The sequence below is a fragment of the Lissotriton vulgaris genome, chromosome 1_1 (genome assembly GCF_964263255.1).
Source record: "Lissotriton vulgaris chromosome 1_1, aLisVul1.2, whole genome shotgun sequence".
NCBI lineage: Eukaryota > Metazoa > Chordata > Amphibia > Caudata > Salamandridae > Lissotriton > Lissotriton vulgaris.
This window is the reverse complement of record NC_141685.1, coordinates 2130155193-2130183130: the sequence shown is the minus strand read 5'-3', so window position 1 is coordinate 2130183130 and position 27938 is coordinate 2130155193.

Below are 27938 nucleotides of genomic sequence, written 5' to 3'. Positions count from 1 at the left end.
GTATCTGAGGGTCTCCACCATAGGGAATCTCTACCTGTGGTGTGTCTTTGCAAAGTCAAAGGCTGGTGTTGAGATGGAGTACTGAAGTGAGTTTCCTCTGTAGGGCTCAGCTTCCTCCAATCACTCTCCACCATGCGTGCCTTTCTTTCTCTGACTGAGTTGCACTGTGCTCTCAGGGTCAACCTCTGGCTACCTAAAGCTGGAGGCTGGGTCCCTCTGTTTGGCTTACTGGAGGGACAGTTCAGGTTTGGGCCCTTAGGGTCCCAGGTTTGGCTGTGCCCAACAATATCCATCTGGGGGAGGTCCCTAACTACTTTTAAGGGGGATCCCTCAGGAGTTTTTAAAGTTTTCACCTCACTAGGGCTACTAGTTTCGGTGCCCCTAATCTGCTGATGGAGGTGCTTTATTTGACAGGGGGCCCTTTGGGTCTCACTGTCCTTCTTGTCCTCTGCAGCCCTGGGCTGAGTAAGGCAAGGTAGAGAGGGGCAGGTTACCTGCTCCAGACTGGGTCCCACCTGAGAAGGGTCCACTGCCATCAGAGGCTCTGTTAGGCCAGGCCTAACAACCTCTGGGACAGTTCCTTCATCAGGGGTAAGATCAGTTCCCTGAGGAGGCTGATCCTTTCCTAAAGTCTGGTGGGAGGGAGATTTCTCTTCCTCCTCAATGCTCTCTGTTTGGGTGGAGTGATCCATCATTTCAGGCTTCACTACCCATGTATCAGTTTGAGTTTGGGCTGTGGCCATCACAGCCCCACCAACCTTTTCAGGAGGAGACTCAGTTTGGGTATGGGCTGTTACTAGTACAACTCTGCTACTCTTTTCAGGAGGGAGGTTATCTAAAGATGGGGCTGAGGTTTGCTCAGCCCTCCCAACCTTTTCAGGAAGGACATCTTGGATTGGGGCTGTAGCCATCACAGCCCCACTAACCTTTCCATGGAGATTTACCATTCTAGAATGGGTTTGCTGTTCAACCTCAGCCCAGGCTGAGATTTCCAAATCATTACCCAGTAGGCAATCTACAGGCAAGTTTGCTGACACTGCCACTCTCTTTGGGCCAGTGACACCTCCCCAGCTAAGATTGACTACTGCCATGGGATGATTGGTTTCTATGCCATCAATGTTTGTCACCTGATATCTGGCATCAGGTAAAAGTTGCCTTGAGGGGACTAGACATTCAGCCACCATGGTGATGCTAGCCCCTGTGTCTCTGAAGGCCTCAACTTTCAAGCCATTGATGAGGGGCTTCTGTCTATACTTGCTCAAAGTGTTTGGGCAAGCAGTGAAATTGGCAAACCCCATGCCAGTCTCATAGACAAGAGTATCTGTGTTAGGGGACCTGGATAGGCCAGAGTCCACCTGTCCTCCAAAAGTAAACCCACCCAAATTCTTGGGGGTGCTCCCACCACCTGGGGGACCACTGCTAACAGTGACAGGAGGTGTTGGAGCCTTACCTGGAGGTATATTCTCCTTATTGCCATTCTTGGGACAACAGCTATCTGTTTTGTAATGCCCCACCTGTTTACAGGTATGACAATAAGGCTTTTTCTGGGATGTAGAAGTGTCTTGGGACCCACCCCCATTCTTGGAGTTTTGGGGCCCTGGGGAAGTCTTTTCCTTACTTTTATCCCCACCCTTCTCTTGAGGCTTGGTAGTCTCTTTCTTTTGGTCACCACCCTGGTTCTTAGGCCTGATCCTGGTTCTGACCCATTTGTCTGCCCTCCTACCCAATTCTTGTGGGGAGGTCAGATCAGAGTCAACCAGGTGCTGATGTAGAAGCTGATTTTGACAATTACTTAAGATTTGCTCTCTCATAATTAAATTATACAATCCTGTATAGTCAGTAACCTTACTTCCCAGCAACCAGCCCTCCAGAGCCTTAGTGGCACACTCAACAAATTCAGACCAGTCCTGAGTCTGTGTCTTCTGGGTATCTCTGAACATTAACCTGTACTGTTCAGTGGTTAAGCCTAACCCATCAATCAGAGCACTCTTCAGGACCATGTAGTTTCTAGAATCCCCATCACTAACTGTGAGGAGTCTGTCTCTGCCTCTACCTTCAAAGGAGAGCCACAAGATTGCTGCCCACTGCTCCTGAGGGATCTGCTGTACCATGCAGGCTCTCTCAAGTGCAGTCATCCATTTGTGGATATCATCCCCAGCTTTGTAGGGGGGCACAATCTTACTCAGGTTTCTTGTATCAAAGGACCTGTCTTTATCCTTCTGGATAGTGCTGCCACCAGTGGATCCTAATCCACTCTCTCTAGGCTGTCTTGCTCTAGCAAGTTTCTCTTGGGCCAGGGCAACCTCTAGTTCTTGCCTCTGAATCCTAAGCTCAGCCTCTCTCATCTTGGCCTCATGTTCCCTTCTCTGAGGGCTAGTCATCTCTCTTCTAGAGTGACCATGAGAGCCTCTAGAAGCATGGGAGTTGTCAGAGTCACCTGAGTGAGTCCTTCTCCTCCTAGGCCTCTGGTTAAGTCCACCTGGGGGTCTGAATGGGTTGTTACCTGATTCATTCCCAAGTAAGCTTAAGTTAGCCTGGTTCAGTCTACTGACCAGCACCTGACTATTTCTGTCATCATCTGACTCACTGCTTTCCACCTCCTCCTCCTCTTCTTCTTCCTCTACATCTACCTGAGGAGCTCCAGTGGTGGAGGCCTCCTCATCTACCAGGATGATAGGGGCAGGGGTGTCTACAGTGTCATCCTCTGAAGGATGGCCTCCTTCAGCATTCCCTGTGGGGTCTGCTTTAGAGGGCTTTAGAGTCTCAGACTGGTCTAAGAGCTCTCTTAGGTGGTCTGTAGTAGGGGAAGGCCCTGTCTTCAGACCCCTTAAGACACAAAGCTGTCTTAATTCCTTAAAGGAAAAAATAGCAAATTTGGATGGTGCCCTTGGAGGGTCACTCTCAACAGGAGTAAGTCCACTGGACCCTTCTGCTCCAGACATTGCTCTAGTGTGGGTGGATATGTTGCAATCTACCTACACTGGTGTTTACCTACTAAACCTATCTAGTAGTTGTAGCTAGGGTGTGCTACTCCCTTTGCTCTACAACAACTAAGTTCAGTAGAACTTATGTATACTAGTCTTGTTTTTATATGTACCTAGCAGGTACCTGTATGATTTTTCAAATGATAATCTCAAAGATTGTAATGGTAAAACAACAGCAAGCTCAGATCCCAATCCGCTGCTCACCAATGTGAGAAGTTGGCCTGGTATATAATGCTCACTAGTTCTAGTGATCACTTTGTACCATGCCAAGCAACCCTTATGATGATGGTTGTAATTCAACCTTGTAGACCAGTTATCCTAGTGGTAACGTGGACAAAGCAGTCTTAGGCTAAATTCTGAAAGGCATGTGAAGCCAGCTGTTATACCATACACAACCCCCTTGAATACCAAATGAAAGGGACACCACACAGATATATATTGAAAATATATATTGATTTATTAACTATAAAATCCCCTGGACTCTTTATGAGCACAGAAGCACAAGCGTTAAATCACAAGACAGTTTAAAATACACAAAAGTTGCACAATATGGATGAGCCCTAGGGGCCACCTAAACCATATACTAAATAAGTGGTATAAGGGATACCAGGAGGAAAGTGAAGAGGCCTAGGGCCTTGGGAATCGCTGGAGCTATTCGAGACTGGAGTTAACTAAGTCGGGAAAGGCCCACGGGACTCGGGTGCAGTGTTCAAAGTGCACGCACTTCTCAATACAAAGTCTATGGTGCGTAAAAAGCACAAAGTTAGAAAGTTAGGAACCTTCCGAGTGACCTACGGAGCTGAAACTTAAAACACAGGCCCTTGGGATGTGTACCAGTGCAGGAGCACCGGCGGAGCTGAGTTACCTCACCCACAGGAAGCGGGTGCACAGGGTCGAAGATGTGTCGGGTTTCGTCACGCTGGTCGATGGTGCTTGGAGCAGGAGATGCTGCAGGCGGCTCGATGAGAAGAGTTCCGGTGGATCCAAGGGTGGATCTGTAGATGTGAAGACCTGAAAGCAGAGGGGACAGTGTTCAAAGTCACTAGCCAGTGACTGCCGTGGAACCAGAGTGGAACCAGGTGATGTCGGGTGCAAACAGGCGTTGTCGGGTAGCTTCTTTCTGCAGCCACGTGGATACCCGGGGTCGAGGACGTCCAGGAGTCGGTCACGAGCTGTCCCACGTAGGCTTCTCGCTGTTGGCGGTGTTGGCGACCTGATCGGAGCAAACAGGCCTTGGCAAATGCAAGCCACGCAGAAGTTGAAAGATGCTGTTCACTCGGACCAGCAAGGTCAGAGCGGGTGCTCCTTTTCACAGGAGCTTGGGTAGGTCTGGAGCAACCAGACCTGCTGTTTAAATCTTCGGGTTCGTCGCCAAGATGGCCGCTGGCCGCGTGGCTAGTGGCCGGGATGGCGCGTCGAGTGGCACAATGCAAAAGGGCCCCACGCAGATCGTGGAGATGCTGGAGGGCTGATCTTCGGTGCAAGGGCTGCTCGGTGGTGGGGGTTCTCAATCCCCAAAGCACAACGTCGAGGATGCCTCAGAAGCTGCGCAGTCAGCTTTTCGGGTGTCTTTCAAGAGGTCCGGTCCCACGTCACTCGGTGCCTCCACGGGTCCCTTCTTTGCAGGGACTGTGGATCGGGCTCTGAGAGGTCTGGGAATCTGGTTCTTGTCGGGCTCTGGGCTCGGGCTCCGGCGGGAGGCGGCGGCAAAGCAGACGTCGAGTTGCTGGTTGGTGCCTGTGTTCACAGGGTGGTCACTCCTTGGCCACAAGGGAGATTCTTCTTCAGTCTTCTGTGCAGCAGAATGTCGAAGTCCAGTCTTCTTCTTAGTTTTAAGTTGATTTCGGGATGATCTGCTGTGCAATGGCACTGCTCCCTCTCTTATTCCAATCTGAGGGGTGGATCTCCTGCTAGGTCCCTCCCCTATGAGTGGGACCAGGAAGGGGGGTGGTTACACCCCCTCTCCTTTGTCCAGCTCCTCGCCAGGACTGGGGCTGGAAAGCCCCAGAACCGGTTTGGGCTGGCTTATGCACAGGGACACCTTGTGTGCCCCAGGCATGTCTCAATCTATTCAGCCCTGTCCTACCCAATACACAAAACCCTGTCTGGGGTGGTGCTCGCACCTCCCCAGGCAGGAAACCCTTTGTCCAGGCCCTCCTCGCTGGAAGGACTCCCAGCAGCAGGAGGTCAGACATGTGTCTGTGGTGGCAGCATCCATTTTGTGATGCTGAGGCTCTGTTTAACTTTAACCGGGGTTAAGGCTACACACATGTCGTGTCCCTCTAGAAGGGTGGAATGCTATCCCCGTCGCCAGAACTGGCGAGGGGATAGTATTCCAATTCGTATGACACCTTACTCGACATGTTTTGATAAAGCCAAACCAAAGATAGCATTTAACCGCGAGGATTATAATGCACTTAAGAGTATATGGTATGGCAATATCCCGGAACAGCTTAGGGAGTGGTTCCCGACAGCTGCAGACAGGCTCAGCTCATGCTAGAGCACCATCTCACATATTTCCAAGCACTCTGCCTCCAGGATTGATGAGGCCTTCCATAGGAGTGGCTGATAGGAACATATGTGTCCAGTTTAGGGTTAGGCACAGGCATACTGTACCTAAGTAAGAGGTGATTACACCAACTTACCCCAGCTGAGTGATCAGCCAGTTGTGTCAAATATGGAGGCCAGGCCAGGGGTGGCACAATACATGCTGCAGCCCCTGGTAGGCCTTGGCTACACCTATGCCCTGGGTACCTATGGTACACTGTTACAGGGGCCTATAAGGTGAACCAATTCCAATTGTGTTATGCACCTAAGGTACATGGAGTCCATTTTAAGGAGAGAGCAATCAGCCTGGGGCCCTGAATAGCAGGATCCCAGGTCAACTAAGTCAAAAACCAGCTAAACACCAGGCAAAAAGTTTGGGGGTAACCATAGTCAGATATCCACCTTCCTACATATAATAATGTTAGAATACACCACTCACTACTATATAATATTTGGTCTAGGAGGAAGAAAGAAATGTGAAAAAAAGTGTACAATTTAATAATTTTTGACTGTGTACTCTAGAGTAAAAATGTCCCTTTTTCCAGGGAAGGCTGTTGTTTTGCTGCACTTTTTGGCACAACTGATGAATGTTTGCTTTTTACTTTTTAACACGCACCACTTTTTCTCCTAACAGACAGAACCTTGACTTCTAAGAACACGAGCAGGATCAAGTTCAAACCAGGTGAGAGCTCGGCTCGACCACAAGAAATGTGTCCAATTAATCGTCAGCACTAAGCACTTTTCCATTTTCAGTTACACGTTCACTTTTATGACAAACTTGAATTTAATAAATGTGTTTACTTTTAATAAAGCTTTTAAACTTAAATAGACTGTGTGGTTTTTGGTCCTCCAGACTAGAGTGGATGAGCTAAAGGTTTTCGAATTTTTGCAAGCATGAGTCCGTGCCTCTGCCATCGGTGACTTTGGGAGCTAAATGACTCTGCCACACTATCTAGTCAGTAAGGAGATTGGGGGTTCAACTACAAAGTCTGTTATCACTGAGGTATGTGGAAAGTCTAACAGTTACAGCACCTATTATAATTGATAAGCTAAGCGATGCATTATTTAGTGTCCATAGTTCTGTTTGTGCAGATTTGTCCCTGCAACAGTAGTAGAATGGATTGTCCTATCCAAACCAAAAGTAAAGTAGTATCTTATTATTTCTTGGTGGTGGTCATTCACCTTTTTATTGTTGGCAATGGTCAAAGCATAAACATTTAGAATACTTGAAAAGACATTATGGACAATCCCAGAGGACTACACTCAGTGCATAGAGCTATTGCTGACTAGAATGGGAGTCCAATGGAAATGCCAAATGTGCAATCTTAGTTAGCTACACAGACAGACTAATAAGAATAATCTAGTAATACCACACGGAGTCATAGGGATAAGAATTTAGATCCTGTCTACAAGAAGATCAAAGACGATTTAGAAAAAATCGAATGAGGAACGCTAGGAAAAAATAAGTACTCTATATTAAAATTAAAACTTACTGGGGCCAGCAAAGGAGCCCTCGACTGCCCGGTCCTGGCCTGCATCGACAACAGCACCCTCCTCCTCCTCCTCCTGTGTCCTCCTCTTGCCCCTGGGGGAAGCTGATGTACAACATGAAAGAAAGAAAAACAGAAAACATGGATGATATTTATTTCTCAACCAAATCAAACATTTAAAAAAGAACTAACAAAGTAACAAAATATTTTTGCGAAATAGCAAATAGGGAACGACTCCACGGGATATATTATTGACCAATCTCATGTGGTCGACTACGTCATTACTTTAGTATTGCTTGATTTGCGGACCGTCGAATTGGAAACTACCCTATGTAACTCACTAAACAAAGTACTAAAAAGGTTTGCCTAGGATTGGCAGGCAGCAGTCCGCAGCACGCAAAGTGACAGCCAAAGTCCATCGTGATTGAAGATCAGCGACAACACTAAAGTTTCCTACTACATTCACCAGTCATTAAAATACTCAAACTATTAATCCACCACCACTATTTCTTCTTATCGCCATGTGTACAAAGGAAGGACTGGACTTGAGTCTGTAGGGGCTGATTTATAAGGCCCTTGCGGCTCTTTTGCTCCATTGTTGCGTGACTTTTGTGACGCAGCGACAGCACAAAAGAGGCGCAATGGTGCGGCGTATATTAACAACGTGACGCATCTGGGAGATGCATCACGTTGTAAAGCCCTGCGCCAATAGGGGTGTTCCGGCGCAAGGGAGGGCGTTCCTGCGCAGGAACGCATCCTAAAAGTGGCTGAGGGAAATCTACAAGATTTCAATCAGTCACTTTGAGGACAATGATGCGTGACTCAAACCCTGCGCCTGCTTGAAGCAGACGTACGGCTTGACGCAGCATTGGGGAGATAGGGCACCCCAGAGAATTGATGGAGCTGCACCATCGTTGCGACGCAACTCCAGCAATGCGCCACCTTTACGGCACAGATGCGTAACGCTTTGGTGACGTTTTGGGCCCATGGCGCGCCGCATTGTAATACGGCGCACCATGGGTGATGGTGGCGTGACGCACAATTACTGGCGCATCCCTGCAACTTTGCAGGGATGCGCCGGTAATTAAAAATCTGAACCTTAGTGTGTAGCATTGCGCAGTTCTTTCAACTACACTCATACATAATTTCACAGGCCAATGAAATGAACACAAAATCTAAAACAAATAAGCATAGTAGCAACACTACTGAGAAGGAGAGCAGTGTACCTGAAATGCACAGAAGATTTTGAAATAAAATGTACCTACAATGTAATGAGCAGCATTATTGCTCTTGGTAAAAAACAAAAATTTGCAATATAATAACACAGCAGGAGAAAACATAGTAGTAAAGACATAGCTACTACTACTCACCAAGCCCGGGGATCTCAAGGCCAAGGAGGTCGAGCAGATCTCGCTCACGGGTCAGGACATCCGTCCAGCGGTGGGTGGCCTGGTTGTAGGTGCGCCAGACCCGAGAGTGGTGGTAAATGGCCTGGCACACCTTCTCCCACCGCTTCCGGCGCTCCCGGGCCCCGTACCCGGCACTGATCTTGCCGCCTCCCATGATGGTCCTGGGGAGGCGGCGCTGAACATAAAAAATGAGTTGGGCCACCTCCTCCGGGGTAAAGATCTCCCGTGGCATCACTAGCTCCCCCCTCAAACGCCCGCACGGGAGCCGGACACGGGGTGCGGGACCCTTCCCCTTCTCGGGATGCTTCCCGGCTCCCTTCACCATGGTCTGGGCGGAAAGGAATAAAGAAAATAGAATAGGGAAGAGAAGAAAAGAAAAGAGTTTACAAAAGTAGTTTAAAATTAACCAAAAGTAGCAGTAAACACAAAAATATAGGGCTAGAAAAATAGAGGGATAGATAATAAGTAAAATAGATAAAAAAAAACTTCAAACAAGCAAAGGATGGCAGAGATTGACAGAGGATACAAAGACCATGCCCAGAACCATAGCAATGAATGAGAAACAAGATGGCCGCGCCCGTTCACGACCGCGCGGGTAAGTTCGCGCGAGATTTTCCTTGCGAACACGCGCGAGACTGTACTGGCAAACCGCGGACTTTGCGAGATTACACTTCGCGCCCGGAAACGGAAATACGTCAGGCAAACAAGATGGCTGCGCCCTTGAACGACCGCGAGGGTAACTTCGCGTCTTGCGCTACGAGCGGCTCGCAAAAACGCACAAAACCTTGCCAACTAACACGCCGCAAAAAAAACAAATTGCATATTCGCACGAATTTGCGGCTTCCGAATCCGATCTTGCGCGTGTTCGCACCCCGCGAACCCCGCGAAATTGCAGAAAAACGAGTTTTTCAAAAGTGAAAGCACTCGGCAGGGGCAAGAGTTCAAACTCATCATTAGTAACAATTCCCGGTAGTGCTTCCTGACTGGGGCCCCTCCAGAATTCAGTTGCTAGTTGCAACAATTGTATGACCCTGCTCTGACCCTCACAGCAGGCTCATACAATAGCTACAAGTAGGCCACAAAGAAGGTCCTGGGGAAAAAAATGCACTGCAACAGAAAGCAAAATTACAGATAAGGAAGCAGGTGCCAGACTGGAATTTTAAAACAGTGACACATTAATAAACTAACCCCAAATTAATTCATCTGAGTTGAAGCAGGGATGGTGTGCTTGCTTTTCCCCCCCATAATCTACAGTAATGATGAACCAGAGGGTGGCATTGATGTAACAGAGGGTTGCAGTGGTGAAACAGAGGGTGCTGGGAACCTGTGATGATGAACCAGACGTAGAAACAACATAATTCGCGACCGTTGCGCGACGAAATGTAAGTTCGCAATTGCGAACTGGTACGAAACCCTCGCGAACTGGCAGAAATCCTTGCGAACACAAAAAAAAAAAAAAATCCGCAAATTCGCAAGAATTCGCGGATTTTGCGGATTGCGAGTTCGCAAATCCGCAAAATTCGCGAACGCGAGATCCGCAAAATTCGCCCATGCTTAGTTTTGAGTCTGAGGCCTATTTAATTATTTTGTTTTTCAATCTGTATCTTTTCAAGTAGAGACAATTTGTCTGAACAGTTTCCTGGTTGATTTACACTATAAAGTGGCACCAGATACTAAAGTCACATGCAAAGATTGTTTTATGTTTAATATGTTTCATTTATTACATGCAAATATCAGGAAAATGCGCTTTGAATGGTGTCAATACTTCTTACTTGTTGGGCTATGACCAGCGGCGGTGTGTCCATTGGGGGCGTTGCCCCACTAGCCATGTGGATGACTGTCATGCTGATGCTGCTCATACACACTTATTTAATTTTTTTAATTATTTCTGAGAGCGCACTCTCTCGTGACTCACCTGGAGAGAGCTCGCCTGGACAAGCTCGACTGAACCGGGGACATCGCGCTGCGGAAGGACTGTGGGGGCGGGGCTGCGGCAGTGAGTGACAGCGCAGCAGAATAGAGATTTGGCCAGCAGCTGCAGCAGTGAGTGTGCGCATGTCAAAGTAAGGCCTAGTAATTTTTAGTACTGGCCCAAGCATGCGCACACAAAGTACTGCTTCTTTCCTTCCTAAATTGTAACTCGGACATTGGCAGGGACCCGGGCCCACGGGTCTCATTATGGGCAGAAATAACGCTGCTCTTAGCCAATCCTGGCACAGTAGCGCTGCTAATGCTGCGCCAAGATTTGCTGGAGTCACCGCGCTGACTACAGATGGTGCCGCCGCGCGTGGGGTGGTGGCTGCTCATGCCGCACTGCATGGCCAATTACACCATGGCGTATGCAAAGCCATGCAGTGGATTGGCCATTTCCTCTAGTGTTGTTGGTACGTCACCGCGCCAGGCGCACTAGTGCCTGTTGCGCCACGGGTCACAAGAGAGTATCTAGTCCAGTCATCTTGTCCCTCACCTCGTGCTTGGCTCGCCGCTGTTTGTACTCACTAAGACAACAACAGTACAGTCATTGTAAGTTTTTTACACTGTGTGTGACAGGGCTGCATTAAGGAGGCTTGGGTAAGAGCATTACCTCCCTGTGATTGGTCTCTCCGTGTTCGCTATGTGTGCACTATGATTGCGGGCTGCGAGGGTGTGAAGCGTGAGACTCCACTCTTGCCAATCTTCTTATGGGGCTGCGTTAATGAGATGGGGGTGAGTGCAGTGCTTTAAGTGGGATGAAACAATCTGGGGGGTCTCTCAAAGGGGCGTGGCCAATGTAATAAAGGGCATGGCTTAAAAACACATAAGCTAAAAATCTGAGTTTAGCATAGTGTGCCGCCCAACTTGTATTTTGATGTTTCTTTCATTGAAACCGATATATGATACAGCAAGTAACATCATACATCCTACAACAAGTTAGGACTATTGTATTTGTCAATGGTTGTTAGTTGCATATGATAAATAAGCAGCAATTATGGCTTGTTTTCTTCAGCGCACAGCTCGCCCAAATTATTACAGTGACACACTAGTGTCTGTGTGTACAGCAAGGGGGGCGTGTGCCTGGGGTGGGTGGCATGATCATCTGATTGTGTCGGGGCCGGGGGCCGCAATTCTCTGGTGACTGGGCTGGCGTGTAATAAGACTGCCTCAGGCCTCGGCTCGGAGTCGGAGGCAGTAAGTATTAAGTGCGCATGCAGACAAAAAAAAACTTGTGTGTCCAATCTATTTAGAATACAACGAATAGATTAGACATACAGAATTTGTTTTGTCTGCTCAGTGCGCACTTAAGACTATTAAACCCGGCCTGAGAGGCGGCCTCCCCAGTAACTCCTGCGACCTGTCACCTGCGCACCGACTGCTTGCCGGCCACTGGGCTGGGTGAGGGGCAGCTCGACTACCATGACGCCACGCCGCCAGGCCACGGAGGGCTCGCGCTGCGCGCACACCTGTGGACAGTGGCCCCCTCAGTGTCAGTCACTGCTGTAACTACTGCAGTGCAGTGCACCCAATATGTCACCGGAAGGGTCCGCGCCCCAATGCCATGTTCTTTTTGCCGCTGGGCTCAAATTCACGCTGCTGCCATATTATGTTGATACGGTTTATTTTCTTCATTTGTGCAGTGATTGATAGCATGGTTGTTGGCAATATTGTATTTATCATTAGTAGTGTTCAATATTATTGTTAATAAATAGTAAGGCTCGACATTATTATTATATTCCTTATTAGGATAGTGACATCTCACAATCGGTGTTTCAGCATAAGCGGGACCAGGCAACAAACAGGGAAAAAAGACGTTATATAAATTAGAGTGTTTCACCCTCAAATGCTTGTTTAACTGATAACTGACCGCACTCTCTTCATAGGTAACACAGTAATCATTCACAGGGCACCAGAGGGTTCCCGCTTTGCTGTCCCGTGAGAGGATCTCGCGGCCCCTTCCCTATCTATTCTCGCCGCGACCTAGGACTGTGATAGGACCATCTGGGGTGGTGATTCTGACATGCGTTCACTTCACACGGAAGACACATACTCGCACTCAAGCGGACATACCATATGATAAACAGAGTTTGAAAGCACCCAGTGCACCCAATGGCAGGAACAACTGAACAAATGAGCTCCCTTGCATAGTCACCAACTCCACAGTTAAGCTGTTTAGAACTCAGTAAACATCCGTGAATGGAATTGCCAAACACCCTGGCATCGAAGAGGTTAAAGTGCTTGCAGGGTCCCTGTTTGTGGCGGAGTTGGACTTGGCGTGTGGACAGAAGTGTGCATTACATGTATGATTGTCATCAATGTCTATTGGCACAATATCAACAAGAAGCTGTGCGTGGTTGATTAGAGTGATGAAGTAACCCACTCACTGCTGGTGTCATGGCTGTCACCAAGTGTAAACAGCAATGCCTGTGCATGTCTTCCGTCATTGGTTTATGAAAGGTGCCTAGCGTGATCTGACCAATAGACAGTGCTGCTACTGACAGCACTTTGAGTGAAGTGCTGAACTGCAGTGAAGAGATGTTGCACTGCAATTAGAAGTACTGATGGTGTAGGAGATGCTTTGATGCACATGAATCAATAGTTGTATCCTTTGTGACCAGAACAGAAAGCAAAATCATGCCTAAAACCAATGAAAAAATACATAAATGTTTCTTTACATGACTGCATAGAGTCCACATGCATCAGTGTGAAAAGTTCCTATTGGCACAACCCTGACCTGCAAAGCCCGGTGCGGTGGAGGAAGAATTATCCCAGCCTCCCCAGGCAGCAACTCCTGGGCTGCACACCGACTGTTTGCCGGCCACTGCAGCTCAACTCCCATGACGCCAGGCCAGGGTGACCCTCTCACTCACTGCACCCAATATGTTACCGTAAGTGTCCGCGCCTCACGGCCCCCCCCATGTAAGTCACCCCTGCCATGCCCTTAACTATAAACCCCTCGCGCCGACCCGGCGCAGTTCTACATATCGCCCACCCCCCGCACCTCTCTACACCTGGGCAGGCCCAACTCTTGGTGCCAGGGGATAGCCTTGCCCAAACCCAGCAGGTGATGAGCGGATGCTGGGAGCGAGACCGGCTCTGCCGTCGTCAGCTCCGGCAGAGTCTGGCACTTGAAAAGAAACTCTACTCAGTGGTTATTAGTGTATTCTCTGGGAAGGTGTGGAAGTTGATCTTGTCGTCATGTATCCTAGCACTAGTGTGGCCTTATCATAGATGTGCATTCAGGAGCTGACCGAGCGTTGAATTTTAACATGTTTGGACAAAGTGAATTAAGTGTGCAGTGGCATCCTTTCTGTTGTACTTAGTGTGAGGTTACATTACGATAAGACATTGGAAGATGCAGCATGTGTCAGCACTGAGAGTGTGCAAGTTTAATTTCTATTGACTGAATAGTGTATCAAACAGCATTTCTTCATTAAGATATGCGATTTTACGAATAATAAAAATATACTCACTGATTGTTAGGGGCCACTACTAGGTGTCATTGAGCCGAGCGAAGAAACAGAAAAGGATCACAGGAATACTGTTTCATTTTTCGAGATATTTACTTATATTTCTTTATTTTCCCTGTAACAGCTTTTTTCAGACACCAAAAAAGAGACAGGAGCGGTGGAGTCAAAGGAAGGAAGGGGTGGATAAAAATGGGGAAAGACTGAGAGAGGAAAAGATAAAGACTTTAACAGCCAGTGTGACACCAAGACAGACACTGAAAAAAAGAGGAAGACATAAGACTGGGACTCTGAGACAGCCAAACTGAGGTAGAAAATACAAAGGCACTCAGAGCCTGGGTGAATCCCAGACAGGAACAGAGAGAGCAGTAGGACATGCAAAGAGAGGAAGAGAGAAAGTGGAATGGCAGATAGGGAGAGAGGCAGAAGAAGGGAGAGACAGAATAAATACAAAGATGCAGAGAGACATAATTCTAGATTAAATTGGGAAAGACACAGTTTGACAGAGAGAAAGATTTAGTGACAGCAAGAAAAAAGAAAAAGCAGGAGAAAAGAAGGTGAGAAAGCCAGAGAACAGGAGAAATGAATGGGGGGTGTGAAAGAGACAGAAGAAAAGATGGAGAGAAAGAAGAGAAATATAAAATGAGGAGCGAATAGGGAAAAAGGGAAAGAGAGAGAGACAGCACAAGACAAACAGACAGCTGAAAAAAGGGAGAGAAAGAAACTTGAAGAAAAAAACAGAGGATGATGAAGCGACAGGGAGGGAGAGGCTGGGAAGGCAGGGAGGCTTCAAACAATGAGGGAAAAAGTGAAATAGGGAGCGAAAAAGGAAACTAAACACATTTCAGATTTGTAGAATGTGTGCCTTTCCACATAAGCCTTAAGATTTGTTGCAGATGACAGTGAAGTTTTTTGATTCTTTGTCTCTGTAGTACTTGCTAGATTTGTTGGCCTTGGCAGAACTTTTTTCTTCCCTGAGTTGGTGTGCCTTAACCCTAGATTTTGAGGCACTCCTTTCCGAGCACTGCAGCACTGCCGCTCCAAGCCTTCTTCCAGGACTAGTATTGCGGCCAAAACCCACCTGTCTACATATATGGTTCTGGTCTGGCGGCCCCCTTCTGATAGTATGGCCAACTGTGGACATCCACAAACGACTGCCCCTGCACACCCCAACTTACTGCACCCGCTGCCGCTGTTTCTTCTAGGCATGCCTTTCCAGAACCAACACACAGTGCACTAATGGCATATATCTGGAGGCTCTATACAGCACTACTTGTAAGGCTGCGCCTCTTGTTTCACACCTTTACGTTGCACATTGTCCTTATTTTTACAGTATTGTTGTTGCTAACTGAGCACTGCTCAATCCCCCCACCTTTCCATTCCCCTTTGGGGAAGCCAGACAGAGGGCAGGTGGGAGGGCATGGGAGAGCAAACTGAAAACAGGGGGAAAGCAATCATGAGGTGTTGCCCAAAAAGGAATGAAAATATACATTTTGCCCCAAACGTTTGGTCCTTGTTTTTTCAGTGGAAAAGCCTTAATGTAGGATTCCAAGTGAAGGCATGGTGAAGAAGCAGTTGTAAGCATGAAGGATGCCTTAGAAGAGCCCCAGTCACCAGCTAAGGGCTTCAGGCTCCTCGGGCTCCCACTGGTTAATAGCTGACAAGAAGAGCCAACGCTAGGCAGCATAGATAACAGCCCATATCAAGTTCCTAAAGGTGTTGTTGCACCAAGGATGTTGTCAATGTTTTTCCTAGAGAGAGATCAGAGTTTTGTCTAATGGAAGTTTTGACTCATGCAAAGGTACCACAGAAGGTTAATGTGCCTGCTGCTAAGAACATGTACCTGATGCATATCACAAAATGCACATGATGTAAATAGGTCAGCGAGTCACTGCTTTTGTCAGAGAGATCCTTTTGTTACTTGCAGTTTGTAAGTTAAAATACTAACATACAACTGTGAGCTAATAAAGGTCATCTAAGAGCTGCATGCAAACTGCAAGGATAAAATTGGAGTGTTATGTATGAAGGTCTGTGGTTATACTGAATAAGCAGCTACCTATGTTATGAGATCTATTAATGTAATACCTGCACTTTCACAATTGCTTTATTAACCTTCCTGCTTTCTCAAATTTGCTTGAAAATGCACCATTTGTCCACGCTTTTCTCAAAATTTTCTCGGGGGGAAATCCCCCCAAACCCTCCTTAGGGGGTTCAGGCTCGCTCACTGCGCTCGCTCGCTACGGTGCAGTCTGATTATCAATTTAAGCCTCACCACTTTCAAATGTCACCAGCCGCCACTGGTCAATGGACTGGTGGCCTTCTGCTCTTGGTGCCTGCCCCTTGTCCTCCCAATCTGCCCGCAACTTGGGTGTTATTCTGGACACCACGTTATCTTTTGACAAACAAGTTAGCAGAACTGTTTCAACCTGCTGAGGTGTTCTAAGATTCTTGAAAAAGATTACACGCTACCTTACCCCTGAAGTACGAAAACAGGTTACGGTTGCTCTCATTTCCTCTAGGCTGGATTACTGCAACGCACTGTATCTCGGCATAAATAAAAGACTGGTTCAACTCCTACAAATAGTGCAGAATGCGGCAGCCAGGTTCGTTGTCGATGCCCCTAGACACGCATCCGGCTCCCTTATTAGGAAAGATCTGCACTGGTTACCTATTCATGCCAGGATAAATTTCAAGGTCCTATGCATCACCTAAGTGCTCTGCATGGGTCTGGAGCTGAAGATATCAGGTCTCTTGTGGCCTTTTATTCTCCGGGTAGGGCCCTACGCTCCGCCAATAAGAACCTTCTGTCCGTCCCTCGAGTTCATAAGGCCAGATGGGGAGGGAGGGCCTTTTTTGCCCTCGCTCCCATACTGTGGAACACTCTTCCTGCCGAGCTCAAAGGGCAAACTTCGCTTGCATCTTTCCGCAAAGCATTAAAGACCTGGCACTTCTTAGCAGCCTACCTGTAGTTGGCTCATCTTTACACCTCAAACAGCTGTACCATCTTGTACGCGCCTTGATGCCCTTGGGCTAAGTTGCGCTCTACAAATCCCTCCTCACTCACTCACTCACTCACTCCCCCGCCAGCAGCCTCAAAACTTCAAACATAAAACGATAATAAAACAGCTTTATAATAGTTTTTTTCAAGTTCTAAGGGTTGTGTCTTTGGGGGCATGGCCATCGCACCAGTAGTCAGGGAGGGGGAGCGCTGGGCACTGCTGTGCGCATGTGGGTTTGGCTGGCTGTCTGAGGACAGCCAAACCGACATGCGCACTGATAGGTCTCCACCCCAAGCTCCATGGCTGGGTGGGGTCAGCACAGCAAGCACAGGATCCTAGTCTCTTTGGGAGTGCAAATGCAGGGTGCTCAGTCCAGTCGTGACACTGCTCTCATGTTGCCAGCAGTCTAAGAGCAGATTCTGGATTGGCCACAGGAGAGTCTGGAGCCAGAGATGAGGAGAACAGCGGCAATGTTGGAGGCAGCAGGAAAGTTCTGTTTTTAATTTTTTTTTAATTTCTCCTTGTCCTCCCCCCACCCCGCCCATCCCGCCACTCTGCCCTGACACCAACTGCTACTGCCACTACCTCTATGGACAATAGACAAGCTAGTCATCATACAACGCAGCATACTTTTAGGGGTTAAGCACAATCCTAGTGAATGTGTACCACCAAACAAACTTGTACTTAACCCTCTGGCAGCTTGGAACAAAAGCAGTCAGGCAAATACAGGCAATATGTGAAGTATTTATTCAGCACTCAAACAGTAATAAAGTGAAAACGCAACCCCAAAACAATTCCAAATCATTTTGTAAAAATAGAGGATGCAGGGACCAGGTTTGTCACAATGAAGATATTACCTTCCCTGAGTCCACGTCCACAGGGTTTTGTAAGGTTAGCTAGGAGACCATTGTTGACACGAGGAGCATGTCAGGTGTTGCAGACAAGTGCTGTTTGGTTTGAAGAATTGGTCATCTCTGGGGGTTCTTGTTGGTGATTGATGCGGACTGTCACCATTGACTCTGGATCTTGAAGCAGATGTGCAGAGCAGGTCGTCGCTGGAGTTTCGCATCAGCAGGCTTCACAGCCTGAAATTGAGTGACATGAGGAGTCCGTTTTGTACTATGAAGATCCCAAAAGTTTCTGGATCTTCATGTGAAGCTCATGACTTGTGGTTTTGAGGCAAAAGCAATACACTCTTATACCAGCCAAGGGTCAAAGACCCATGGGGCACCTCTTGGGGATCTGGACTCACTCCAGCAGAGGCCAACAGCAGGGCTGAGGCAGGTGTAGGCAGGTCGCGTTGGTGCTGGTCAGCTGGGCAGTTGCAGGGAGGCCTCTAGAAGCTTGTTGTGTCCCTGTTGCTCAAACATGAGGTTAGTTAACTGATTCTTGGAGCCACATCTAGGGAGCCCACGTTTAAGGCAAGCAGGTCAAATCCTCCTTTTTCAGACAGTAAGGTAGCTGTGGAAGAATCTTCCACAGGTTCAGGAGTGTTCTGATGAGAGTTTCTGAAGGTTCCACTTGTATCCCCAGTTCCAGCCAGTGGCTGTGATTAATTCAACCATTCTTTCCAACACCTTCTTATTTTTGTAGTAGACGCCCTAAGTATGTTAGGTATGCTCCGACGTGGGTCTCGTGCTCCCTGTGATATAGGACTCAAAGTTTACCTCACTGATGACACCAAAGAAGGACGAAGCTGGTTTGCTGTTGCTTGTGTTCTCATCTAGAGGGGATTTAGTTTAGCAGTTCAGGCTGGACTGTTCCTACTGGAGCAGGACCAAATCTGATTTGCATAAGGAGGGTGTCTGTCTAGAATGGTAGAGTGGGAAAAAACAATGGTCTGAAATGCGTCCTAGAGTGATTACAGTGGTTGCGAGTAATTCAAGCATTCCTTCCAGCACCTTAAGTTTTATATGATGAAAGTTCTAAAAATTGCATTTTCAGAATACTAACGTAAAATCCACTTTACCCTCAAAGAGGGCTTGACTTTACAACTCATTTAAGAGGAAAAAGCATTTCTCTATCTGCTCCTAACTGAGGTTATCACTTTTTAAGTGTAACAAGGTTAATGTTAAGCTTATTGGAGAGCTAGCTCGGGTGGGGTGCTGGGTGAGGAAATTGGGATCCCCTGGAGTGGGGCGATGGTGGCGGGCGACTGTCCTAGTCACAGGAGCCCCAGTGAAGGCATTCATACAGGCCAGAAGTAGGACATCAGTAAGGACTTAATTGAATGAGAGTAATAGCACATCAGTCAAGACGTTTGTCTTGATGCCACCGAGGGTAGTGTAAGGTCTAGGAAGTCGCCCCCTGCACCTCCATTGCGATTGCGGTAGCCTCAGTTGTAGCCATGGTAGGAGAAGAGACCTGGCTAGTGTCTGGGGAGCAGTCCACACTGCTAGCATCCGCCAGTTCCTCATTATCCTCATATCATTTGTCCTGTTCTAACTGGTCTCCATTAGGGTCCATAGACCCCTTCCATTCATCTCCCAATGCAGGCCTATCATAGGGATATGGCACTGACTCCTTCACGGAGTGTCTGCCCCATGTAGGCTCCATCGTCAGCCAACAGCAGTCCAGGTCCTTGTCAGAGTCAGGGATGATGATGGGAATGGCTCCATCTTGGGGCATCAGCGACACCATGGGTGTCAGCACTATAGTTAATATCAGGAAAGACTGAGATGACTCAACTGGTGCAGCTTCAGATCCCCCCAGGAATTCAAGAGGCCGGACTGCTGCTGGGGGTGAACCCATGCCAGTTGGGACACCTCTCACGCCCGCAGGGCCCGACGGTGCTCTAGCAGGGATGGGCTGCCCAAATATGAGGTGCATGGCTTCATAAAATTCACCGAACTGGACGGAGGTCTCTCTGGCTCTCGGAAGCTCTGGGAGGCACGGAGAAGGCGCGGATGAAGGTTCCACCACAGAACTAGGCCTCAATTGCCGACTTCAAAGGATGTGGTGAAGTAGAAGATCTCATTGACTTCTTGCTCTTCTTATGCCTGTGGGACTTCCCTGTCTTCTCTTGTTGTGAAGCATTTTAGATTCAAGCGTAATTTACCGATTCATGCCCTTATATAGGTACAATTCACATTGCCATTATATAGGCATAGAAATCCTGGCCATATTTAGACATAACCTATCAAGTCCAAATACAGACATGACTACTTCCACTAGTTCCAAAAAGCCACAACAATTTCTTGGAGAACTCGGCTTCAGCAGCCGTGGACATCCCCTTACTTGAATATTGATTTGTCCTGGAAATCATGGCGTTTTAAAAGAACTACCATTCCCTCGGGGTTCTTTGGTGACGTTATTATGTCCGACTTTACGTCAAACAAGGCACCTTCAAGGTATAAATATGCCTACACTTGCCCTAGCAAACACACAGTGGTTCGGAGCAGCTCGACTATATACTTGCCCGACGCAGCTCGCTACAGCAAGTGCCGAAGGAAGCCGACCCTCCAGCAGACGCCTTTCTCTCACTGAGAATCCAGCTCCAGTGTTTCCAAGCTCCCCTTGCGGGGTGTTGGGAAATTGAGTCCGGAGACAGAGATGCCAGACCTCCTTCATTCTAAAACCAAGGTAGGGCGCTGGTTAGACCCTAAGAGAAATCTTGGTTAGATTCTTGGCAAAGAAACTAAACCTATGCTACACCACACTTACTTCTTCCCTCGTACAAGACTTAGGTTAGTTACATTGGGGTAGGCGTATTTTAGAAGCACCAGTTGAGTACTTTTTAGCCTTTGTTATTTATGTATGTATTTATCTATGGTCTAGGAACCATACAATGATTTTACAGTATTATTTTATAATACTCTTCTTACTGTACGCATTATACTTTGCAACCAGTATTACGATTGTAGCAGTTAATTTCTTCTGCATGAGAAATAAGACCGTTCAATAAAACACTTTTATTGAAAACGCCCGTCTCTCTATTTCGCTGCACCTCTGATGAAACGAAGCATGCACGATTGACTGAGTAAAATATCTATCTATTGTTTCCACGACTCTGAAGATCAGCTTTATTCTTGGGGAAACAAAGTTGTCATGTTTATGCGGTTGTCAGAAACGAATCCCTTCTTGTGCATCCGAGAACGTTTCTAGTGACCTCTGAGCTAGCTGGCACTTGCAATTATGTCCAATATATTCGATAGAGACCTAGTCAACCTAAGTCCTACGTCAAATCTATAGGATATATTATTCCACTGTGCAAAGCCTATTGGGAATATAAGAACTACACTACACTCTGATGACCTCGACTGCAATAACGAACGAAAGGAGTGCCTATGTGACTGATCTTGGGACCTTCCTCTCGACCAGGATCATGATCTCTGCGGCGTTGCGCATTGAGTAGAGAGGAGCTTGAGGGACCGCTCTCTCAAGGCCTTAGGATGCATGGCGTTGCAATCGATGCAGGTCTTGGATTGTGGATGTGCTACACATACCAGAGGCACACGAAATGTGAATCCACCACCGACATCTGTCGGTGACAAGTGCAAAATGGCCGGAAACCAGCTTTCCTAGCTGACATCCTCGACACACCAAGAGATGCAAATGCAAGCACCACATACAAACAAAAAGTAAACAGATAACTATTTTAGAGCTAATGACAATGAATCTCGAATAAAACAATAGTTTTCTTCTTTTATTGGTGCTTCTTATAAATGCTCATAAAAAACAGCCAACACATTTCGTCCAATAGACAATTGACTTCTTCAGGGCAGAAAAATACTGGTGTGACAAGATTCCAATCCTGTAGTCAAATTGATGAACTGTGATTCCTACTCGCAATGCGATTCTAAATGCACCATCTATATGCAATACATATAGTAGGATATGTATTCTAGAAACAAGTTTTACAGGATTCCATCCATGTATAGTCATAGATATCAGTGTTTCGTGTCCGTTTTGGTAGGGGAGCTAGCTGCCCTACACATGGCACTTTGATGGGTGCCACAGAAATACAAACCCAGAGAAATCCCCCTGAGCACTAGCGATCGGTTCAGGATGGCAAGGGGTGAGATATGGCTCAAAAAAATGTTGACAAATAGTAAAGAAAATGGTCAGTCATAAAAGACTGGGGGTAGTTATTCCCAGATCTCTGCTCACTGGCATTGAAAGCAAAGAACTGACATTAGAGGCAATGGGATGGAGCCTATATAGGCACCAAGCATATCACATCCAGTGCATATTACGCCATGTGTAGCCGAGGGACACCACCTACCAGCACAAAGAAGTACTGCTCATGAAAAGGTTCTAGATCCAGTTTTATGTCTGGGGATTATTCTAAGGTATGGAATTTGCGGTTAGAAGTCTCCATCAGATATAATTCAGTCATATATATATATATATATATATATATATATATATATATATATATATATATATATTGTCTGTTCTTCTTTGTCTTTTCTGAAGAAGAATTTCGCTAACACTTATCCCCTTGTACAGTCTTGAAAGCTGCTTTATACAGCCCTATGGCATTTTAAGAAATGCAATGGACCTACCGCATGCATAGATACAAGTAGGCAGGGTGAAATTTTCTTTATGTAGATGTAACCGTACGTGATTTTGGAAATTTTGCATTACGCCTGTTATGCAAAATTCCTGAAGCTGCACTAATATGCTACATTGGAACAATGCAAACGAACTGAAAGCGAGCGGCAGAAAATACATCCTTGCATTTAAAATGCATACATATTGTATTAAAATATAGCAGCAAATGCCAGTTTTGCATTTTGCGTGATTACACATAACTTCTCACAACTATTCTGAAATTTCACAAATTTACGTTAGAAGCTAATAATGCAAATTTTGCACACCCCTTGCCTTGAAATAAACAGGAAAGTGGCAGTATGCAATGTGCCTATTTCCTGATTGCGGTTGAAACTATTACATGCATGACTAATTGAGTGCCACTCTGCTTAGATTCTATGTCCAATGTGACCAAAGTTTTATTAAATGTATATCTGTCTTCATGTTATGTTAGATTAGGAGTTTGTAGAGTGCATGGCTGTCCAGCTAAAGGGACGTTCAGGTGTTAAATGACAGGAGGAAAGGTGAATATAAAACAAATGCTACTGAAATAGCCAGGTCAAGAGATTGGAGATGTTCCTGATGGAGAGAGGCAACGAGTGTCAAAGAGTCGGTGCTAGTGCCTTAAATGAACGATCTCCGGCTCTGGCTCTACGGAAATGAGGCACCCGCATCAAGCGAAGATCAGCAGGGCGCAGAGCACTGGTAGGAATATAGTGATTCAATCCATACTAGTATAATAAAGAGAGAGCCCAAACCTTTGAGACGGGTAATCTCAGGAACCACAGCACCAATCACAACACCCAATACAGCGTTGGAAAGGGCAGTTGCAGCAGAAGGACATAGGCTATGCAGATGCCCACCATATACATTTAAAAGGTAAAAGTACCGTGCCAGAAAAGTAGTCCCTTGTGGGCCTGTCTAGGTTGTGCTGTGGGCGTGTGCTGGGGGCGTGACAAATGCTGGGGGCATGTGGTACGTTCCGCCCTTCATGCCGTGTCTCATATTATGTGCTAATCCCACCCTGCTCCCTTTAAATACCCCTGCACCCCATAATCATAACCCACCCTTACTTCTTAAAATACCCCAACACCCTTAAACACTAACCCATCTTAACCCAATAAATATACCCAGTAACACAAAACCCAAACCATATCCCTAACCCCTAAAAATACCCCTGTACCCCAAAATCCAAACCTAGCCCTGAACCCTATAAATACCCCTGTACCTCAAAACCCAAACCTACCCCATAACACAAAAAATATCCATGTACCCCAAAACCCAAACCTAGCCCTGAACCCTAAAAATACCACTGTATCCCAAAACCCAAACCTACCCCTGAACCCTAAAATACCCATGTATCCCAAAACCCAAACCTAGCCCTGAACACTTGAAATACCCCTGTACCCCAAAACCCCAACCTACCCCTGAACCCAAGAAATACCCCTGTACCCCAACACCCAAACCTAGCCCTGAACCCTAAAAATAACCCTGTACCCCAAAACCCAAACCTACCACTGAACCCTAAAATACCCCTGTACCCCAAAACCCAAACCTAGCCATGAACCCCAAAAATACCCCTGTACCCCAAAACCCAAACCTAGCCCTGAACCCTTTAAATACCCCTGTACCCCAAAACCCAAACCTACCCCATAACCCTAAAATTACCCCTATACCCCAAAACCCAAACCTAGCCCTGAACCCTAAAAATACCCCTGTACCCCAAAACCCATACCTATCCCTACACCCTAAAACTACCCCTGTACCCCATAACCCAAAACTATATCTGAACCCTTAAAATACCCAAAAACCTTAAAACATATACCTCAGTACCCCAAAACATATACCCCATACCCATACTTACCTTATCCAAACATTAAAAAAAACATGCTTTTACCATTCATGCATTTACAACGAATTTCGTTGTAAATGTATGCGTGGTAAAAGCATATAAAATGTAATGCCATGTGCTATAATGGCATTGCGGAGTCATGGTACTTTCGTAATGAAAGTATGCAGAGTGATGGTATACTGAACGAAAGTTGCGGAATAATGGGTGTTTACCCTCCCCCGGTAAGTACATTGGTGGCACGGCGGCCCACATCTCCAGCAACATACTCATATTTTTTCACCACCCATTTGAAAAATGCACAGGTCTCTCTCATTGATGGCCAGCACAGACATACACTTTTAGACACACCTTCCGCCACAAGTTCTAGAATTGCGAACTTTAGAGCTGGGGAGCTACGTTCGAATCTCTGCATCAGCTCAACAACCTGTGATTCCAGGCAATTCGCTTTGTCTCCCCGTGCCTACCACAAATGAATGTGTTCTTCTGTAATGTAAATTGTGCTCATGCCATATTGTCGAGTTTGCGCTATATAATATTGCAAGGAAAAATAAAGTAGGGAAACTCGAGTTCACACACTACTGAACGCGCACTCTTAAGTGCATCAGCAGTGCACTGTGAATCGGAGCGTTTCACAGGCCTGTCACAGATAAGAAATGCTATCAAAACGAAATCTTACAAAACAATATACTACTGGCCGGCAGCAATTCATACCCGGACAACGTCAGGACGGGTTGCTAGTTCAAGATAAAGAGAGGTACCCCTTTAAGTGATCAAGGGAAATAAGGTAAACAACCAAGGATAAAAGAATTGTTTTCCCCAGACCCACAATTCACAACCACTAAGCACAAATTACGATTTAAATATAACAAAGGCAAATTATTTATTAATTAACATTTCATCATTTAATAAAAAACATAGTAAAAAACACAATATTTGCTTATGCAATTATACAATTAAACATTACAAATCGTGCCACTTATCTAAAGAAATCACACTAATTCTTGAGGCATCATTATGACCAGCATAATTGGGAGAGACAAAAAAAAAGCTGTATGATTTTGGATTTATCAATTACTGTTTGTACATCCAGAATTCTATATGGTACACTATTTCTGATACATTCAAACAATTTGTATTCGGAAAATTAATGTCGTTTGTAGGATTGTACTGTATAATGCGTAGGCGCGCTTCGAGGGTTTGTTTCTGGTTACACCATCTTTGTCAAGACAATCACTTTATTCTGTCTCCAGGGGAAATAGTACTGTCATTCCCTACAAAGATATACAATATTAGAACACTGTCCCAATTATCCTGTAACTTCACATTATGGAATGCGTCTCATTTTCCAAACATTTCAAGCACAAAAAAGTACAGTAAGGTACAATATGACCCCATGTTGTTCTTTACATACATTATAAACATTGTATATGACTTGATTCATCTATTTTCTGACCTATGAAGGGTATCAGCAAAGGCTTTAAAAGAGAGTATACTACTCCCATCTTGATGTTAATTTTAGGGGGTCTCCCAGTATCTCCCTCATATTGCCTCAGGATACAATCATGGCCGTTTTTGGATATAGGTATATGTACCTGTATTATTTGGAGCCTTTCTCATTTGTATCCATAAAATTCTGCAGGTATCTGGATAAATCTAAATAATGGGTAAACATATATAATTGTTATATCCTTTCACTCCTGATTCCCCCTATTCCTATTACTTTATTGTTACGGGTCCTCACCTCAGGAATGTTATGGTATACCACTGTTATTTGGGGGTTCTATTGTTTGTAGGCGGAAAAGAATCGGGTTTACTTGTTTCTCCGCTTGGGCAGTGATTCAAATGTAACCTCTCAGCTCTATAAAGCAAAAAGCAAGCGTATTTGAATCTAATGTTTACTATTAATTGACATCCTATTTCTGTTGCATGCGGAGTGTCAGCTTTTACCTTTTAATTATTAAGAAGCTGTGCGGGAAGGCCGGACCAGTGCCGTTACTCTATTTCCGTTCGTTTCAGTTTTTCTTCGGCGATGCTGATTTTGATGCCGTTAGATTAGGGACACGGAAGCACGTTTTTAAACCTAGATGTTGTAGTTCCGTAGGCTGAGGGTCCGTGGTTCGGAGATTCTGAACCGTACAATAAAGGTCGTCGGATATAGACGATTTTGGTATCAGTGGACCGCAAATCACGAGTGTGGTGTGTACGAGTGTTTTCGTCATAATTGATCAATGAGAACACTACAAATTCAGGGATCTCGTTTGAACCCTCGGGTTCCATTTTGTGTGCGGCAGCCATTTTGTGTGGTTGCGCTCACATAGGCTGATGACTATGGCCGAACGAGTCCTTGGGACACGTACACCTTAGTTGACTTCTGCATGACCTGGCGGAACTGACTCCTTTGCCCAAGGCTGACATCGCTGAGCCAGTTCCTTGTTAAGCAGCTGGTCAGATAAAGATCAAAGAGTAGAACATTGCTGAGTTTATGGTACACTGCACCCACCCTTTTATCCTGTTTCTCATCTGTTTCTGTTCTTTCCTTTATGGCCTAATCACTGATTTGGGTTGAAGTTTTATGATGGGTTTGTCCGGCCTGATCGAACAGGATATTGGAATGTGCTTGGTCATTTCTGGTGGGCTGGACAACGGAAAGTGGGATTGTCGTCATGCGATACTTTTGAAAAGTCATCACCTGATTGGTCAGTTTGTATGTAATTGATGCTAGCCTGGAATGTGATTTTTGGCATAAAAGACCATGCTCCGCTCATTGAAATTGTTCAGTCTCTAGCGAACCACCCGTGTTGTGCTTCGTAGACCTCTGTTCCTGGTTACAGCCAATAAAATTGGTCTTTGACGTCATTAAGAAGTGTCCCGTGTCTCTGTTTGCCGAGGCAGGGGAATCCGAAGACATTGGGCGTTATCCCTGGCGCCGCTGGGTTTTAAAACCCGGTTCTTCAATGTCACGGGTAAAATCTACGCCTCTCTCTCCCCCGAGAATCTTGTCTATTTGGCTTACCGCGTTTTGTTAGATTGTCCGCCTGTCTCCTGCTCTGTGTTTTCGAGAGTCAGTAAAGTCCCGCTGTTGACTCTCGTTTAAATGTGAATCTTACCTTGTGTTTATTGGTTAGTCTCTAGCCTAATTGTGCAAAACAGTTTTAACGGCTCAACCATTGGATACCATTATTCCTCCAATGTTTTAGAATCAGCAAAGAACCTATGGGTTGTGTCTACAGCGGGGGCGCTTACATCTATTATGTGTGAGATAATTCGCCAACCTAGGTCACGTGTTTAGTTTTTCGGCTCTAACTTCTATATGTTTTGATTCGCCTGTCATAGCCAAGTGTTTGGTTTTGTTTGACGCACCACGCATGTATACTATTAGCAGTGTTTCAGTGGCTCATAGCACACGCAAATTGCGTGGGTTTCTGATATATTAACCTGCTTTCCTCGACTAAGACTGCCCTAACTTTGCAATTGAATATGTCTCTAGCAGGCTCCTGATCTATTCTTGTATTTTGGCATCTCTGGTTGCCTAAATTTTTGGGATTGGGTATTACACATGACTCAGTGGGATCTTGTATTACCCACAGTATTAATAGTACACATTTTGCTTTATAGAGCTGAGAGGTTACATTTGAATCACGGCCCAAGCGGAGAAACAAGCAAACCCGATTCTTTTCTGCC